General features: G+C 33.5%; 1 long non-coding RNA gene across 16 annotated transcripts in view; it reads right to left on the bottom strand.

Moving 5' to 3' along the window:
* The window catches only part of LOC103677621, a 115,046-nt gene that overhangs the window by 50,557 nt on the left and 44,250 nt on the right, over nucleotides 1-20,239 (bottom strand). For 13 of the 16 annotated variants that reach the window (XR_005832580.1, XR_005832587.1, XR_005832578.1 and 10 more), the window contains exons 1-3: nucleotides 19,402-20,124; nucleotides 13,360-13,454; nucleotides 5,951-6,015 (exon numbers count right to left, since the gene is read on the bottom strand). This is a non-coding gene — a long non-coding RNA (uncharacterized LOC103677621). Of the gene's footprint in view, nucleotides 1-5,950; nucleotides 6,016-13,359; nucleotides 13,455-18,454; nucleotides 18,542-19,401; nucleotides 20,125-20,239 lie in introns of those variants that run through there. The other 3 variants (XR_005832588.1, XR_005832595.1, XR_005832596.1) reach the window with 2 other exon arrangements.

Raw genomic sequence — 20,239 nt, 5'->3', positions numbered from 1 at the left:
CACTCTTATATCTTAGTCCACTACAAACATTATAGTGCCTCCATCCCTTAAACTGTGCTTTCAAGTTTGCTGGCTAAAAGAAAAGCCACATTCCTTAACTAGATATGGAAAGAGCCCTACTAGCTAGGTGCAGAACCAAACAACGAGAGCTATTAAAAAAAATCAGAGAACAGTACCATTCACTTCTTTTCCTTTATCTTTATCAAAGTCTCAGTTCCAAGTATAGTGGTTTATATTCTGGCCTGTGGGCTCTTAATTATCTTTACTAGTTTTTGATATATTATCAACTTTTCATTTTTATGATCTTCTAAGAAAAAAAGAGTCATTTTGAAAGGTGAGACAATAAATGTTTTGCTTAAGAAGTCAACTTGAACATGAATCTGAGTAAATGGAAATCTTTAAATACTTTAGTTTTCATATTAGGTAACAGATTTAATAAAAATTTAAAATACAGTAAAAAAGATACAAATTTTATATAAATTAATGGTCCCCCCCCCATTTCCTTGTAAATGATTTGTTTCTCTAATTTTGACTCCATTAATATTTTTGTTTAGGGATATCTACTTTCTCCCTTATGCTGCTGTAATTTCGGTTCATCTAGTTTACCTAAGGCATTACTGCATTTAACAAAAACATTAAAAAATTCTAGGTATGTCTCCTAAGCTCTAAAATCATCCTGAGTGCAAAAGAATTTACTAGTCAATTTCTGCATTTCCAATTTTATCAATATAATAAACAACAGAAATAATTTACTGAGGCAGCAATGATATAGAACAGTGAATCTGAATCTGGAAGACCCAAGATGGAACCCTGGATCTATCCTTTATGAATCCTTATCTTGGGTAAGTTTTTTCAGTACACGAGCCTCGAGTTTCCTTTTTGTAAAATGGGTTATTAATACCCAGTTCATAGCCCTGTTAAGGTTGTACAAATTTAAACATTTATGAGCACATCTAGTAGTGAACAGGTATTTAATAAATGACTGCTGAATCTAACTTTATAGGTTTTGAAACATAATTTGGACAAACAGGGTTTCAGTAGACTGTGATTCAACACGAACCAACAGTGCTGATGACAAAGAGAAAGTTAGTGGAATCAGGCAGGCTGCATTAACAGATATTATTCATAAGAGAAAGACTGTATTGTGTACCTCAAACCACACAGAGTACACTTAGTTCTGTACGAAATATTTTTAAAGGAATACTGACAAAACGTAGTGGATCCAAATGTGAAATATCCAGGATACTACTGATCTAGAATTCATACTGTGAGAACCAGTAGAAGGACCTAGGTATGTTCAGCCTAGAGAAAAGATAGAAAAACTATTTTTAGAAGACCTATCTAAGGACAAATGATGAAATTATATATTAAACTGAAATCCTGCTCTGAGAATTTTATTTTTTATCAATTATTATAACTGACATAATTTATACCATTAAGGAAAAAGCTTATCTATTATGGTTCTAATTCTAAAACTCTGAGGGTTAAAATAAAATGAATATAGATCAATTAAAAAATTGACTTTTATGGGCTCTTAGGTGGCCCAGTCAGGTAAGCAGCTGACTCTTGGCTTCGGCTCAGGTCATGATCTTGGGGTTGTGAGATGGAGCCCTGTGTGGGCCTCTGTGCTCAGTGGGGAGTCTGCTTAAGATGCTCTCCCTCTCCCTTTCTCTGTGTGCTCTCTCAAATAAATAAATAATATTTTAAAAAATTGACTTTTAGAAATTTTAGTGTATTTTACTAAGCTGTCTTATTAAGGATTTGGAGGACAATCTCCATTTAAGTTCTAACAATAGGGCATTAAATAAGAGGGGCATATAGAAATAACTTGAGGACACAATTTAAAGAAAATGAAATTAAAAAAATTTTAAGGAATTTATTTATTGGATATAACAGGAAGCATGAAATGGATAGTCTAGACAAAAAAGTCAGGTGTGACTGCTGACAACATATATCTTATTTCAGTTCTGCATTCAATTACTGTTTTACATGGACATCACTTTGAAACTCAATTTCAGTCAAAAAGATAGTGGCACAGGAAAAGACTGCATTGAATAGTCTAGGGATGTTACCTATTGTATTTATGCTTAGAACTTGAAATCCCTATTACAGCAGAATTTATTGTATTTGTATGTTTATTTCCTATTTTAATTATGGCCTGTGCTATTAAATTTTGCCTTGTTTTCATTTTCCTAAGAAAACATCAAAAGTAACTTCATAAATAAGAAATTCCTTATTATTATTCTTTGAATCATCCATCTTGAACTGAGAAGTTGCTCAGGGTGGGAAAATTATGACTCCAACCCCTTTCTATAATTTTGGCACTAAAATTCAAATTTTATGGCTACAGTTTTGTTGAGAGCAGAAACACAGCCTTGCATAGACAGAGGATCAGATTTAATAATTTAAGTTATTCTGTTAAACATATATATGTCAAATGTAAGACTTTCAGGACAGGAACAACTGGCATTTGATTAAACACCGTCTAACTCTCAAAAAGAGCAGTTATTAGAACAATGACTGAAAAACGGCTGTGGCGCATTGTAAATTTTCTCTATGTTCATAAACCATAGAACATACCCCTTTAAGAGCTTAGATTTAATATACTTAACTAAATTAATATCAATTGGCCATATCAGTAAATTTGCAAACCTTCTTTACCACCAAATGCTGACGGTACCTAGCACCCTTATAAATTTTGTTTATTGTAAACATTGCTTACTACTAATCCAAGTGCCAAAAGAGCAACTTGTTCTTTTTATCTGTTTTGGTACAAATCTTTCTCTCAGAAGCATTCACATCATAAAATTATTCGAGATAATTTTATGAGTACCACAGGTAGACAGCAATTGACATAAGAGTAAATTTCAATCACAAAAATGTTAAAAATAGAATATTCTGCTATATGTATTGACTCATACCAAAAGATTACATTTTCACTGAAAGCACAACAGATTTGATATCATTTGCCATATTAATTACTTACTGCCCTACTCATTACAACATTCTGATTTTATTTGCAGTACTTTTAGTCAGCCCCACATTTACATTATTTTTTTAAAAAAGATTTTAATTACTTATTTGAGAGAGAGAACATGGGGGAGGGGCAGAAGGAGAGGGGAAGCAGACTCTCCACTGAACAGGGAAGCTGGCGGGATCCCAGGACTCTGGGATCATGATCCTGGGATCATGACGGGAGCTGAAGGCAGACGCCTAACTGACTGAGCCTCTCAGGTGTTCCCACATTATTTATAATTCAAGAATTGATAATATTTTCTAATATGGTATGATTACACGCCATCGTTATTCTATTGCTAACTTGATAACATTTCTAAAAACTTATCTATATAGATAGTCCAATGTGAGAAATAATTTTTGTCATTTCTATTTATTAGACTAGTTCTTGATAGTAGACAAATAATAAGTCTCCTGAATTACAAGGTAACTTGTTTGCATGACCTTTTTTTATAGGACTAACAATGACAGCCCTGAATGAATTTTCTGCTTTATCTTCTGGTACTTATTTAGAAAGTCAGTGTCTTAAAATTTTTGTTGTTGTAGATTAAAAAGAAGCAATAATCTTACCTGCTGACAGCGCGTCTAAAGGTGTTATTTCATTTCGCACTAAATGATATATCTAGTTATTTTAAGTTTATAAAACAAAAATATGTAATTTAAGTGTATGTACCCAAAACTGCAACGTAAAAAAACGAAACACTGCTCAAAAAAGAAAAAGTGGGAAAAAAAAGGAAAGAAATGATTATTTCTGAACGTTTTCTGTTAAGCAACAAATACATAAAAATGAACCCAAAGCAATATATAAAAATGAACCAAAATACTGCTATTATTTAATTCTGACAGCATCAAATATATTAAACACCAATATTCTACAACTTCTGGAAATATCCACATTCCACAAGTGGGGATTAGCTTAAAAAATACCCTTTCTTAAAAAAGAATGACATTAAAAAGAGAATGATAGAAGAGGGGATATACCCACATAATCCTACAGAATCACTAACTACTGTCACCATGTACCAATTTTTCTGGGTACTGTTTAATTGGAAAATCACCATTTTAATAACTAAGATTAAAGAGAACTCCAGACATACTACTACCTAGAACCGACAACAGAAGCATTCCAATTATAAAATATTGTAAATGACTTATCTTTAAAAGATGCTGGACAATATCCAAGAAAGGCTATTTGCTTAGAAATTTATAAAGGACATGAAATAAGGTTAGGAATGTGACATTATCTATGCTTATAAATCTGTCAGAAGTTAAATGATACCTATTTCTTTTTGAAAAGTTGACTGCTCTCCAGTCTACAGTAGGAGTACAATACCAGTCAAAAAGATTTCTTTTCCTAAGAGTTAAGCTGAAGTAAAACTGAGCTGTCTTCCAAGGGACCAATTAAGGAACTTATGCTTGGGCTGTATAGGATTCTTTGGGGATTTGTAAATGTTTCCATTCTAGTTTTCCAGAGACAAAAATATAAAAAGGAAAAAATTAGAGAAAGAAGTGACCATTTGGCTACTACTCTTCAAACTGGCTCATTAATAAAAGTTTTCAATATTTAATTGATTTCTACCCTAAAAACTATTTACTGAGTTCAATGGCTGATCTTCTACGATCTGTCATTCCTCAACAAATACACATTATTTACCAAGTCACTGATTCAATGGTATTAGATGAGGTAAGAGAAAAATCTGATGCACTAGTTTTCACTTAAACGGGGCCATCCCTCAACATCAAGGACAGAAAAACAGATGCACTTGAGTTTCTTTCATTTAGAGATATAGAGTTAGCTCAAGGAACAGATAGAAATGAATCTTTTTGGTAACTGATTTCAGGAAAATAGTTATCATCTTGTATAGTTACCATTACCTTGATTTGAGAGTTTTTCTAGGGGTAAGACATTAATTTCAGCTAACCTGTTAGAATTTTTCCCTTAGAATTTTTAAGTTTCTCAGGGCGTCTGGGTGGCTCAGTCGGTGGTTAAGCAAGCGTCTGCCTTCTGCTTAGGTCGTGATCTCAGGGTCCTGGGATTGAGCCCTACATTGGGCTCCCTGCTCAGTGGGGAGTCTGCTTCTCCCTCTCCCTCTGCTCATGCTCACTCACTCTTACTCTCTACTAAATAAATAAAAAGTCTTAAAAGAATTTATAAGTTTCTCAAAAGTTAAATCAATCAGGGTAAAAATGTTTGTTCTCAGAAAGGTGTGCATGTGCATATATCAAAGGAAGGAAAAGTGATTACCTTCCTGTTTTTCCTACCTTCTGAAGTTTAAAAGTTAAATTTTAAGTATCTCACAAAAAAGTCTGCAGTGCAATCTAGTTAAATGCAAAAATAAATGTAAAACTATTTCTCCAGTGAAGAGAATACTTCCAATTTATAAAAACATAAAATAACTGTCAGTAAACCTAATTAATGATAATAAAAAAGATAATTACTTATGTATAAATTCCTTTAAAGGAAAAGTGTTTTAAAATTGTGATTCTCAGATTTAGAGATGATAGGGCCTGGCTATAAAATACTTCTCAAAATCGAAACTTACCCAAAGCAATGGCTTTATTATTCTTGCTCTAAATTGGACTAAATTAATACCAAAGTTCAATGAGTAGGGGGTAAGGGGAGATCAGAAAGTTGTCAACCTAGGGTTGCCTGGGTGGCTCAGTTGATTAAGTGTTCAACTCTTGATTTTGGCTCAGGTCATGATCTCAGGGTCATGAGATCGAGTCTTGCAACAGACTGAGCATGGAGCATGCTTAAGATTCTCTCTCTCCCTCTGTGGCCCCTTCCCCACATGCTCGCTCTAAAAGAAAAGTTCTCAATCTAGGATAGTAGGAAAAAAATTCAGAAATAAAGCAAAACCTGTAACCAAACACTAACTTTTTATAGCAATGGCTAAGGTTAATACTAAATATTTAAGTGAAAGTTAATACTTACAAGGTAAGAATTCCTGAGCTAAGGACGGGGACTGTTTTATTATGGTCTTCATTTTATCATTAAACCTAGGAAAAAAATAAGAGTGTAGACTTTAAAAATGTGATCACATTATGTAAGTTAGAAAATTTTCAACTGAGGTTGATAATCATGGTTTTCTGATCCTTATACAGCACAATCACAGATTATAAACACTCAGCAGCATTTCTATATTTTAGTCCAGGGTGTTATCGTTAGTTTTTTAAATTCACTTTTCTATTACTATTACCTTCTCAAAGTTTAAAAGTCAAATATGTAAGTGCAACTACAACTCATACTTCAATGTCTAAATTGGAGCACAATGAGCTTCTAGAGGACATCATATAATTGCAGATATTTTAAGATAAATTCAAGATTATACCTCAAGACTGACCAGTATTTCTCTCACACACATACATACACACATGTACACAACTGCAAAATCTAAAAATCCATCTATTGCCCAAGAATTCTACTGTAATACAGTACAAATACAGAGCTTAAGTTGGAGTTTCAAATGCTTAAAGAGATGTCTGAAAATAATGTTATGATCTATAGCCATAACAAAAGAAAATACTATTATGAAATTGCATGAAAAATGGAAGAGTAGTGATAAGAAAAACTGTTTCCAAGGTTGTCCTTTATTTACAAGAGTAGAAGTATTAAAAGCCAGTATGCAAAGAAAGGAAACACTACAGCTTATCTTTAAAAATGAAAAAATTTAAAAATATCTTAATTTAAACTGGTTAGAAGGTTTACTTACTGCGCCATGACTGTAAGTTGTAGTTCTTACACCAACTAGTGGTTAAGTACTTACTACAAGATATTAGAATAAAACAAGTAGAGTAAACTCACCCATGCTTTTAATGGAGCAATTTAAGTATACATCTTAAAGACAGCACATTTTTTGATATATTTGAAAAAACATTTCAAATCCACAGAAAAATCAAGACAATACAAAAATGAATCACCACATCCTACCCCTGGCCCTCTAACTGAATTCTAATATTCTGCCATGCTTATTTTGTTTTACGTTGTCTTTTTTTAAGAAAAAAGACAATACATATAGTTGAGTCCTTTTTGTACCATACCCTGATCCCATTCTCCTCTCTCTTAACATAAAATCACAATCCTGAATTTGGTATTTATTTCCTATGCATGCTTTCACACTACTATTGTAAATTCAAGTATAAATTACTTGAATAAACATATAACATTGTTTTCAAGCTTTATTTAAATGTTAAACAATATATAATCTTTTGCAACTTGGTTTTGTTTCCTGAAGACATTCATTCATCACCATACACAGAGCTCTCACTTTAATAGCAGTATAATAAACAGTACATCATATGACTATGCCACAATTTGCTATTCTCCTGTTGCTTAATGTTTACCGTGCTTTTGATTTTTTCCTATTAAAAATAAAACTAAACAAGACTTTGCTAAACATGGTCTCAGTTTATCTAGAACATCTAGGAATGGAATTGTTGGGTTCAAGCCTATGTATATTCAATTTTACTAAGATATTGTCAGATGCTCCCACAAAGAGCACATGAAAAGTTCATTTTCTCTAATATTTGGAAGTACATTTAAGAAAGATCGCCTCTATCTAGAGGAATATTTTCAAAATTCTTAAGTGATCATATCCTTTTGTTTTTATCAAGTGTAGGTCTAACATAGGTATACTAAATGTTCTAAACAAAAGAGATTAAAATTTGCCTGAAGGTACTTGCACAAAAATAAAGCTCTCATGATACAGATTTTTCTCATATGACTGAGGAAATACCAAGACTTATTCTAGAACTACAGTGGTAGAAATAAGATTCAGAATTAGTTACTGAGCTTTAGATTCGCAATGACCAAAGAGGGCAGGGGGCAGGGGTGGGGGGAGAAGAAAATATAAATGGTTTATTACTGTGAAGAATCCTCCCCTATTTCATTCTGGGCAGTGTTCCTCACATGTGGTGCTTCTAAAAAAAAATCACTTGGAGCTTGTAAAAATTACAAATTCCTTGTCCCAGAGCTCCACAGAATCTGATTCAGCAGGTCTGGTAAAATGCTTTATTCTAAGTTATTCTGGTACAGGTGGTCCATAAATACTTTATGAAGTAATTCATAGTAAAAACAAGGTGTTTTAAATATAAAGGATTTTGTAACTCATTTTTTGATAAAGAGCAGGTAGCTAATTAAAATGTTATCCGTTAAATTACATCAACATAAATTACATCAAACATCCTAGTATTAAAAAAAAGTAATTTCAATTTGTGGTCGAATATGTTTGACTTCACGTTAGATGAGATTTTAGGCTCATTTATTATTTCAGATAACTAAGCACAAACCACAACAAAGCTTGTTTTGATAGTATTAGGAGGAAATTCATATTCTGAGTTTACTGTTATTGAAAATGGAAAGTTGGTAGTTGTGATTTTAATGAAGGTCGTGACCAAGGAAAAACAACGATTACCTTTTTAAAAGAATGTTCCTGGAAACATCAGACTTTAAATTGGGACATTAGACTTACACACTAAAATAAAATGTCATTTGTAGTTTTCTGCCCAAAATGCTACAAATGAAATCAGAACTTTAATAGCCATCTAATATTTGCTTCCCTATAACTACAACGTATTGTAATTATTTTTAAATACAAAAGACGAGAAAAATGCAGATATCTAGGTTATACAAATGTGTGCAAATTCAAACTGTAAAAATAAAAAAAAACCACCCTCTGTATCATTTGATATTACAAAGCCCTATTTCCAAAAGATACAGAATCATCTGAACTTCCAGATATAAAATTCAGATATACAATATTATTTAATAGAAAAAGACAAGACTTAATGAGTTTCCAGCTGCAGCCTGCTTTGTCTTTAGGGTTTTTGTTTTTTTTTTTTTAACACATTAAGCAGTATGGGGTATTCTTTTTCAGTTATAGTGAAATGAACAAGAATTTGGCCTTTACACTGGGCTATAACAAAGATAATATGGGTTGAAAATATGGCTCCAAAGTGAAAGAAACACTCCTGTGTGGCCATAGTTAACCTTTCTTTCCTTAATATAACACCTACCTTGTGTTATCAGTAACTAATAATTTTTTTTCAATCTACCAGCTTAAAGGTGAAAAACATGAAACATACCATACATACTTCCAGAAGCAAGACAGTTTTCCATTCAAACAGATGGAAATAACTGATTAAAAATTAAATGAACTAAAACCACAGAGTAAATAATAGAAAATAATGTAAGTCTAAGAACTATAAGTAACTACTGTTTTCTTTATTCAGCTTTGGGAATAAAGCACCTTTTTGTCAAAGAGTGTATTCATTATACTATATACAGGTTATAGTGACAGTCGGGCCCTTCCTACCTGGTCTGTAAAAGCTGGTGGGTGCAGGCTCCTTTGGCCACCATTATTGCATATTGATGCTATTTTGTACAACAGCTGACAAGCAGTAGTAATCTCCCAGCCCCTGCTCCCAGCTGTAAGGGACAAGAACAAGGGCTGTGGTGATACTTGTTTATTCACTGTTGTTGCTGCTGCTGCTGAAGCAGCAAGCTAAGAAAAGCATATGCAACTGACACAGAAGACAAAAATGGTTCTAGTCCTAACTACCTAGCAGGCTGGCTTTCATCACTATATGATAAAACTGCTTAAGGATAAATTTTTTCTTTAAGAAGTAGGATGGGAAGAGAAGAAAAGACAAAATTAGTATTTTGATCAGAAAGGGAACTTATAATGTATCTGAGGAAAAAAATTAATGACACATGTAATGATCTTCAGCTCCTAGTTAAGATTTAACTCAATTATCAAAATTCTCAGAAAAGTTTTAACCAGGTTTGGAATGAATTCATAAATTTGTATTATCTTTCCTATCCATTCTATTGGAAAATAAGTACCCAAACTTTAATCAAGAAATGAAATTATATTTTGCTTATAAAAAGTTCTAGGCTCCCAAGTTCCGCATATCAAATCATCACCATATGTTTGACATTAGACCCTATTAACAAAGAAGTAAGATTGTAGCCCATAAAAATTTTTTAACAAAAACTCCAACTATTAAAAAAAATTCCCACATGTAATTTATATACTTTAAATGTGTACTACAAAACTAAAAACTCATTAAGTACACAATATCATTGATGAGTAACACAGAAATATTTATTCAGTCAAATTATCTTTAAATTTAAATGTGATGCTATTTAGGGACTTATAACTTCAATTTTAAATGCAATCCTTATCTTTTAATACCTTAAGCAAATTTTGATTCTGAAAAATATTTAAAAAGTCAGAAAAATTAGGACATCTATAAATTATTTTTTTTAAATGCTAGAATTGGCTGAGAAGTCTAAATAAGATCAGTCAAGAAGGCTAGATTTGGGATTTATTAAAATAAAAGTATAAAATATAGTAATATTGAAAAATCAGATCAAAATATTTTGGAAAAAAGGGAAGAAAAACCAATCTTTTATTTTTATCAAAATTGCAAAAACAATTGTTCTGCTTAGCAGCAGTCCAAAAACAAATAATGCTAATAAAAATAAAAGAAATAATTCCGAGGATCACAGGATAACAAAATTACTAAATAAATTTATTTCGAAAGACATACAATGAAAAAAACGGACAGCAAGTATCAAAAAAGTATTTCTAAAAATTAAGACATTTACAAAACGGTAATAAATTAATAAACTATTAACTGGATTAATCAGTCTCAGGAACTACATTTGAAACATGCTACAAGTTTCTCTTCCAAGTGACTCTAATTATGAAACAAGAAAGTAAAACTAAGTCAAATCATATATGTTAATGAAATATCAAAAGTGTGGTGTGTGGTGCTAAGGACTGAAATTCTATTTCAAAATATTTAATGAAAAATTAAAATCATCTCATTAATTAAATAATGCCTTTTGAAAATGCTTAGAAAACAAAATTCTGAAAAGAAAAAATAGATTAAGTATATATTTTATTTGTTGGTCAAGAAACAACACAAAATTGCTTCAAACAAACATTTAAAAAAATTTTAAGAAAGTTAATTGTCTATTTTTTAATGAATCCTCAGCAACATTACACAATCTCAATAAAGGAAGCTGTTAGAGCTGAGAAACTGCTTAAAATATGTTGTCCTTATAAACTAGAATTATACATCAATGACAAATAATAAATAATTTCAAGTCCCCTCACATGTAGACATGTTAAATTACCTCTATACTATCTAGTTTATCCAAAATATTCTTTCCCCCCTAAGAATAACTATTTCAACACAACAGGAACACTGACAGTGTAACTGTATTTTAGGAACAATTAAGAATTTTTCCCAAAAATGAATGTTATTTAACCTGGAAAGTGCATTTAACGAAAAATATAAATATTGCACAAAGAAGTCTATCAGTAAAAAACAAAAAAACACAGTAAATCCTTTCCTCCAAATCTTGACATAATAAACTACTTATCAAGGCTTAGCTAGATATAATCAGGTTTGCAAATTTAAAACACTCAAAACCCTTAGAAAATGTCCTTTAAGGGGTAAAGGCTAACCAATCACACATAGTAGTAAAAGCCTTTATTAACCTGTCTTCTAAAATAACACATACTACTAATTAGGTTAAAGTTTCTTACCCTGTAAAAGCTGACCAAATACAAAAAAACTATTAATATTTGCATCAAGTCTCTTAGATGTTAAGTTATTTAGGAAGCTAAAAATCTGGAAGTTTATAAGCCAGTATATAGCTATAGAGAGATGATTTTATCATGTTAAATATTTGTGTTCAAACAGTTAAGTTTTGACAACTTCAAAGATCATAAATCATAAACACTCTAAATTGTCTTTATTTAAAATATGAACTCAAAAGCTGTCTCTCTTCCTCCATTTAACAGCAGGCTGTGTATAAAAGATACCTGGATTGAAAGTGATAAATTGAATCTAGTTTGTTTTTTTCAGACATTCAGAAACCGTATTTTTCACTTTTCATCTTAATGTTGTCTAATCTGAAAATCACTGGTTACATTAGAGGGGGAAAGTTGTATTCATTTTCATCCTATTCAAACTAAGCTGCTTTTTCATAACATTCTCAAATATAAGTTATGAAGACATTCTATACCTTGTATTTATCTCAAACAGTATAGTGACACTTCACAGTATAATGACACCAATACCTGAACTTCAACCTTACATTAGACTGATTTCTATTAAATTTTAACATTTCATTTAACATTAACTGTTAATGATTCACATTCCTGGATTATCTAATATCTAATAATAAATATAGAATATTAGTTTTTTAATATTTTGATATACATTTCAATGTTTAAACACACATTGGAGAATTTGTTTGAAAAAAAACCAAAAACTGAACACTGTTTAAAGACAGAAGCAGTTCTATGACCACAATTACACTTCACTCTTAAGACTAAATTACATTTTTCTTATGAAAACAAAATTTCATCTCCTGTATCTTAAGTATATAAAGTAAATAATTTTAGGTGAAAAAAATTTAAAGAAAAAATTGTAGTGTGCTTTATTTTAGTAGACCTCACTTTAGCAAGTAGTTTTTTTTTTTTTTAAACATTATGGTTGATACCTTATCATGTGACTAATATATTTACCATGGAAAAATTAATCAATATTTAGTAATATTGTTCAATAAATTCATTTACATTATACCAGATCACTAGCAAACAATCAAAATTTTTATCAGGTAAGTATCTGAAACTTTCAACTAAAACTATAAAAATCAAAGAAAATAAATATACTAGAAAAGTGGCTCTTCTGATAAAGTATTTTGGAGGTAAAAATAAGTTACTGGAAGTTTTGGCCTTCTACATTTTTAGAGTTTGCAATTTTTGATATGAATAATTTAAATATTTTACTCAGAGTATCTATGAGTAAGATACTAGTTTCTGCTTAAGAAAGTGGGTTTTTCAGTTTCAACCAAAATGCCACTTTTGGTTAGGAGGGTATTTGGAATACTTTAAATTCTCTTAAAATAGTCTCATTAATCTTATCTAATCTTATAGGCTCTACCTATCACTATACCTATCAAAGAGCCAAGCACCAAATTCTATTCAATTTAAACTTTCCATTTTGAGATGAAAAGTCCACTATTTAATTCTTCTGTATATGTAACAGTGTAATAATAACCTTAAGAAAAAATCACTATATGTACTTATTTTTAGAATAAACTCAGCTGGAATTGGACCTAATAAAACATGATGAGAGTATCAATTACATTAAAAAATCTGGAGTTTTAATAAGCAAGAGAAGTCCACCTTGGCCACTTCACAGATTTCTATTAATAAATCTTTATTGATTTTAGCTCACTTAAAAGTACTAGCTTTACTGTCTAGTCCAATTATATTGTAAAGATATAAAATAGTACACTTTAAAAATTCATCAGTATACCTTAATCTCCTATCATGTTCCAATGCATTATGTGAGTGTTCAATCAAAGAAGTTAGGTTGTTCTCCAGAATTGGCTCTCTCCTAAAGGTCAAAACCTGCAATAAAAATGTCATGTATTATAGCATGAAGACACTCAACAGATTTCCGCCTCCTGCAGTTCCACAGTTGATCCCTGAACACTGAGGTAAAATCTTCAAAATGACCCCAATATTGCCTGTGTTCAAAGAAAACCTAACTTGAAAATAATGTTTTTAAAGTAGAAATAACTTGATTAGAAACACCTGTGATATCCTTTATCATCTGAAGCCTCTTCAAACAAATCAGATTAATATGTTTCTGCTTTCATTTCTCTTTAGGGCATTCATTTTCAAAGTTGTGTGTGTGTGTGTGTGTGTGTGTGTGTGTGTAGTATTGGAGGACTGCTAAAGGGGACTCCATAAGGAATATATCAGAAATATAGTTTGTGCTTCTAAAACTCATAAAATTCAGTTTAAAAAACTACTCAAAAGGACAGAGACAGATTTTTAACTACCTTTCTCCCCAAATCATCAAACATTTTAATGATGACAGAAATTACCATTATTCTTAAGTTTAGTCTTTTGCCTTGCCCGAATAAAGAAATTATACTGATATTTCCAAATATTTTAAGACATTACAGTTCTAACAGAACAAAATTTACAATTAACTTTTTAAACAAAATATAAGTAACGAGTGGATGACTATTGGGCCAATGGTTTTTAAATATTTTCAAATAGATGTGGTGTAATCGAATGTATATAAGTGGCTTCTTCATTTGTTTCACCTGAAACAATGATTTGGTGGCAATCAACTATCTAAAAATATAAAGTTGTTAAATTACCAAAGGCTTATAACATACTATATGATAAACATAATGTTCAGTTTTCTTTTATTTAAGAATAGCTTAGGAAAAGAAATGAAAACCAAAAACCTTTATTCCTCTGCCACCAAATATCTGATTGTTTAATGACAAAAACCACACATATGTAACTCACAAACACCAATCCAAATATGACACTTTGAAAAATTAAAATCATTTCTACATAGTCTTCCTCAAAAGACACAAAGTTTTCTGTATTTGAGCACTCTGAAAATTAAGGTATCATAACTTTAAAAATCACAGAAGCAGTATGTACTCTATGCCAAATGTTAAGTTTTTAAATAGTAAGGAAACAACAAATATTAGATAATAAAGAACAAAAGAGGTTCAGATATAAGACAAATATTAAACCAAATGTGTATAAGAAAAAAAGATGTAAAACACTCCCGAAATAGTACAACTCAATGTCAAATCTATTACAAAATACAGTTCATTATTTATACTTAGAACCCAGTGCAAAGTCTTTCCATCTTTTAGTGAAATAAGACAGGAATAAACCAAAGTATATTAAACTTCTCATAACTGATAAAAAATGTTAAGAATAAAATTCGTATATATATATATATATATATTTAATATCAATTCCAGTATTTAAAACTTGTCTTTCTAAAAGGAGATCCTAAAAGGAGACAGACAAGAGGGGGAAAAAAAGGCAAAAGAAAATAATTTCCCTGTAAGAAAGCAATATTTATAGGAAGGCTCTACAATTATATGTATATGCAAATAGACAAATATGTAAACATATATTAGTACTGTGATATTCTAAAATTGATGTTACTCTTATAATATTAAGACAATCACAACTTTAAAATTCTAATACTGTCACTTGTAAAAATTTAAAGCAAAAATGGCTTAATCTAATTTTCGACACTTGTTTGAGAGAAAGTGGTGGTTATTACTGATTTCCTTTGGTCTTAAAGAGATCTGGGGCTACTAAATTTCAGCAAGTCATTTTTTGCCTAATTATATGCCAAAATTAGTTGCCTGGCCACAGTGTTTCTAAGTTTGCTGAGTAAAAATTAATAGTAATAGGAAATAAAATACATGTAAATGAATACTCTAGTATGACAATTCTAAGAAGTGTTTTCTAGTTATAAGACCAAAAATCTGTTTCTTCCAAAAAAGGGTTAAAAAAAAAAATCACTGTGGGAATTATTAAGCTTCACTAAACAATAGGAAAAAAAGACAAGAGCAAATTTTAGGCCACTAATTTTTTTTAAACGAGACAAATTTTTATAGAGTAAAATTTCAAAATTGTGTGTCTAACTGATTTTTTTAATTGGAGAAAACTTATGTTATCATGTAGAAGAAATATCTAATGAAGTCTCTGGGCATTTCTTTTTTCTTTTTGTAAACTAAATTAACTGACCAATATCAGTATTTCTGGATTGAAGTATATTGTGACATTCTGAATAGTTACTGCATACCAATAAACAGAAATGTGTATCAATACACGTCTTCACAAAACAAAAACCAAACAAAAATGTAGTACACAAAGCATGATGAAACAGGGGATCCAGAATACGAAAGCTATTTTGAAATTTTCATCCTTAGTTCCAGTTCTTGATAACGTTAAAAGTGATATTAATCTGATTACAAAAAATGCGGTGTTACATGCAAACACCTGAGGCTACATTTTGTAAATGTACAACTAAGACAAGTTAACAGCATTACACCAAAGTTTAAAATTGCACTTTTATTTGGAGTTTAAAAATACTAGAAGCAAACAAATGAAAATCAATGCTACTAGGAAGACTAACACCTTACCTCCTCTAGTTCCCTCTCCCTCATACTATATAAACATAGCTTTTAAAAAGAGTAGAGCTACTGTAGTAACACATTACCCCATCATTGTTTTCCAGTGATAATGTGACTTTTCTAGTCCTTACAACAGAAAATGAATTAGAATGATCAATTTCCACAGAGTAATATGGATAATACACATAATAATAAAATACATCTGTTGGATCTCATACCTACATGCCCACAAATCTAAAAACCCAAATCTTACTCTCATCTAGCATCACATAAAAAGGGAAAATATTTTGAATGCTGTGGGTTTTATTTAGGTGCTAGTGCATTCTCAAGCTTTAAGTGTAGTATTTTAAATAAAGGAATCCTTCACTTCTTTTAAAAATGCCTTATTAAACAAAACAATCCTTCACCATCACCCCTCAAAACAAACAAAAAACCCTATAAACCAAAGCACTAAAAAAGTATGGTTAAATTTAACCAGCCTGGTGGAATTTAAAGCCTTCCCCCACCCCACCCTCAAAACTCAACAAGTCACACAATAATTTGAATGAAAATTAAAACACAAAACCCCAAATAACAGCAAAAAAGCAAAACCCACTACATCTGTTATCATAGGTAAAATTACATTTACAATAGAAATGGGGTCTCCCACAACTTCATTAAGTCAAATTTTATAGAGGATAATTAGCACCTTTCATGAAATTTTCATGAGATGATTCAAAATAAACAGCTTTGAAAAAAGGTAATGAACAAAGATTCTGTAATTGCAACTCCTGTTATAAAGGCAATACAAAATAGCATGATTTATAAACTCAGCTATTCCACTCAATATAAATTATATTTATAGCCCTACAGAGATTTATAAAAGTCGTGGGATCTTTTCATCTGAATATTTTCTAACAATGCATATTTGACCTAATGTGAGAATATAAACTGTAAGTTTCAAAATTTCAACCGCTATTCATAAAAGACATTAATTTCTATTAAATTTTAAAAAATCTTTAAAAAAGCATCTACAGCTATCTTGTTTATCACTGAGTTTACCGATTTTCTTTGAAAACCACACCCGCCTCTTATCAAGATGCAATTAAACGGAATGACAAGCTTGGTAATAAATAGAAATATATGGACGGCTGTCTCAAGCAACATTAAACAAAAATCAACTGAAAACCAACCAAGTAAGACACAACACACCCACACTGTTGTATGCAATATATTTCTTCACAGTGAATTTATCAAAGGAATGAAATCATACATAGGCACCTGTGCATACTTACCTGTTGTACTGTCTAAATTAAGCAACGTAAATTTCCTCTAAATAAAGTTCTAAGTTCACAGCAATGGCTGAATTAGCAAAATCCATGTATTTTAAGTTACATGTAAAAAAAATTTAAATACATCCAATTTTTATGGACAATGTGGAGAGGCTCATTCCTAAGAAAACTAAAGTTTCTTTTCATCAAAATAAAAGAAACAATTCTCCCGTAATCTGCATCGAATAGGTAGCTTAATCTGAAAAATTTCTGTCAAAGAAATAAAAAACCTAGATCGTACAGTTTTTAACCAATAGAGAACAGGGGCAAATACATAAAAGCCTTGCAATTTCAGCCAGCAGAATTACAATTTTTCAGAAAACTGCCTCCTCAGTTTTACTTTTAATATACATTTCAGAACCATTCGAAAGTCCTTTATGTAAGAAAAAAATATTACACTCCAGCTCCCCCCCCAACTCCCCGTCTTAACGTTTCCTATTTCCGTGGTTCTCTAAAAGTATAATTTTTCGGAAAGTCGAGAATTGTAATCTAGTGTTCAACATTCAAACCCCCCAGTCCCGCTCTCTTCCAGCCAATCAGGGGGGTAACAAGTCCGGTGTTTTGGGAACTCCGTTAGATACAATTTGAAAAACATCACATTGCGCTCTCCTATTCTCCTCGGGGATAGATAGATTCTAAATGAGGGCGGGTCCTCTATATAGAAATAAGAAATCAATCAATCGTTACATCAATTCCAGGAGGAAAAACTCTTTAGGCAGTTGGTCCTAAAGAGTGTGAGATTGCGGTTCCCAGAAAGCGTTATTCCTCTTTGCGAACAATTGAGTAACTGCTGCAAAACCCATCTCCTGCATATTCGCAACCCAGAGCCGCGCGCCCCACACGCAAAACACCATACCAGCAAAGGGTTAATCAGTGGTGCCTTCAGCGCAGAAAAAGACTCAAAACCTAATATATCTTTAATGGGCAATTTTCACAAAGGCCATTATTTATAAAGTACTACTTAAAGTTAAAGCCGTCACTGGCCCAAATCATTCAAGAGTTGTCGACTAAGAATTGGTACAAACTACAAGGATAAAAAATCACGAAAGGGAAAGACAAATAACAGCCCTCTTCCCTCCGCCTCAGAGTCAAGAGAGTTCCCGAGAAAAGGTGGGGATTGCAAAATTACCGTTAAGTTGTCCGGGCTAAGACTTTTCGGGAGGAAAACATCAATAGTTTCACAGATTGCTTTTATCCTTGCGACATGTTTCAAAGACTGGAGAAGCAAAAAGTCTTCTAAGAAAAGTGCAACTGGGTGAAGGAAATTGCAAGCTCGAAGTCCTGTCTCCCCCCCCCCCCGAAAAAAACAACACCGTGAGAGCAAATGACAGAAATCCCGAGCAAAAATCGAAAGTCCAGCATCTTTCCTAGGAGCCCGCTAAAACCTCAAAAGTCTGCCCCCGCCCTATATTACCCAAATTGGAAAAGCCAGACACCGACAGGGTTACCGCTGCCGGGACCGAGGAGCGCAAAGCGGGAGGGCTGCGTTGTGAAACTCAACATTCCTAGGGCACCTCACGCTTCAGCGTCAAAGACAATATACAGCGCTGGGTCCCGCGGACGTAAGTCCGCACGACGGACTGGAGGCACCCGCCACTCCTGGTTCTTAATTTTCTGCCGACCTTAAGTTTTATGTCACGAGAAGACGGCCGTCAGCGGGCCGGGAAAACTGCGATAAAAGACGGCTCAGTTCGGCAAATGGGGGAGGGGACGCTCGTCCCCCTTCTCCTGTCAAGGGGCCGCGGCCTGCGGAGCCCCGCCGCGCCCCGGGTCCGGCCCCGGGCGGGGGGTCCGGCTGACAGATCCGCTGGGCGGCGGCTGCTCCGCCGCAGCCCGTCCGCGTCCCGCTCAAACTGCAACTCCCCTCCCCCCACGCCCCCGTCTCTCCGCGCTCCCGCCACATTCCGCCCGCCGCCGCCCACTCCCAGACACCCAATTACCCCCAACCCTATCTCCTCGCATTTTTAGCAATTAAAATGAGGGCGGACCCAGTGCCCACTCCCAGCACCCCCCATCGTCTGACGGTCCCACCACTACCACCTCCCAGGTCCCGCTATTACTTCTTCAGGTTCTTACCGTCTGCGCCAATCCTGGCGAAGCCCCACGGACTGCCCTTTGCTCAAAGTAATTTTTGGCGATTTTTTTGGTGATTTTTCGGCGGAGTCCTAGTAGCGCTATAATCTCGGACAGGTTATCCCGTCTCTCCCGCTAGATTGATGAGATCAGGCATCACTCGAAAATGGCGCCGAAAGCGCTGAGGCTCCTCATTCAAATTCGTTAGAGCCAACCCCGCCGCCCCGGGGCATGCCGGGAACGCGGGCTGCCTCCACAGCTGTCAATACCGCCTCCGAACCCTTCTCCAGTTTTCCCGACACTTCTGCTCATGCGCAAACTCCTACCCCAACCTCCGCGCCTTGAACATGCGCAGAATCGTGGCTGTTCGCCGCTCTCACTTCGCTTCCTCAGTCTCACTCCTCCGACCTCCTTTCTTGCGCGTGCGTGCAGTTCCTTTGCTCAGCCGCGGACGTGGAGGAACCGTGCGACTGTGGGCCCGGGGGTCCATAGATGACATGTCTGTCGATAGGTATTTACTCTACTGTTCGAGGAAAACAAATAAGGGTGCAGCTTAGACGAAAAGAAAAACGTTTTATTGCCAGTGTCTAAACTAACAACGGAATGTGTCTCTAAGACCTTGTGAATGGATACACGTGTACTTAAAACAGCCTCGCCTGTGTGTAGAGCGCTTGCTGTATGTCAACGCTTTACAGGAGCTATTGCACTTAAGCCTCTTAACAACTTTATGAGGTAGGTACTGTTATTATTATCGGTTTGCAGACCAGGAAAGCAAGGCTCAGAGACTTTAAGTAATTTGCCTTAGCAGGCACAGGTAGCAAGCACGTGGATGAGTCCGCAT

This window comes from Ursus maritimus, unplaced genomic scaffold (assembly GCF_017311325.1).
Source record: "Ursus maritimus isolate PB19 unplaced genomic scaffold, ASM1731132v1 scaffold_10, whole genome shotgun sequence".
In the NCBI taxonomy this organism is placed as follows: Eukaryota; Metazoa; Chordata; class Mammalia; order Carnivora; family Ursidae; genus Ursus; species Ursus maritimus.
This window is presented reverse-complemented; position numbering and strand designations above follow the sequence as displayed.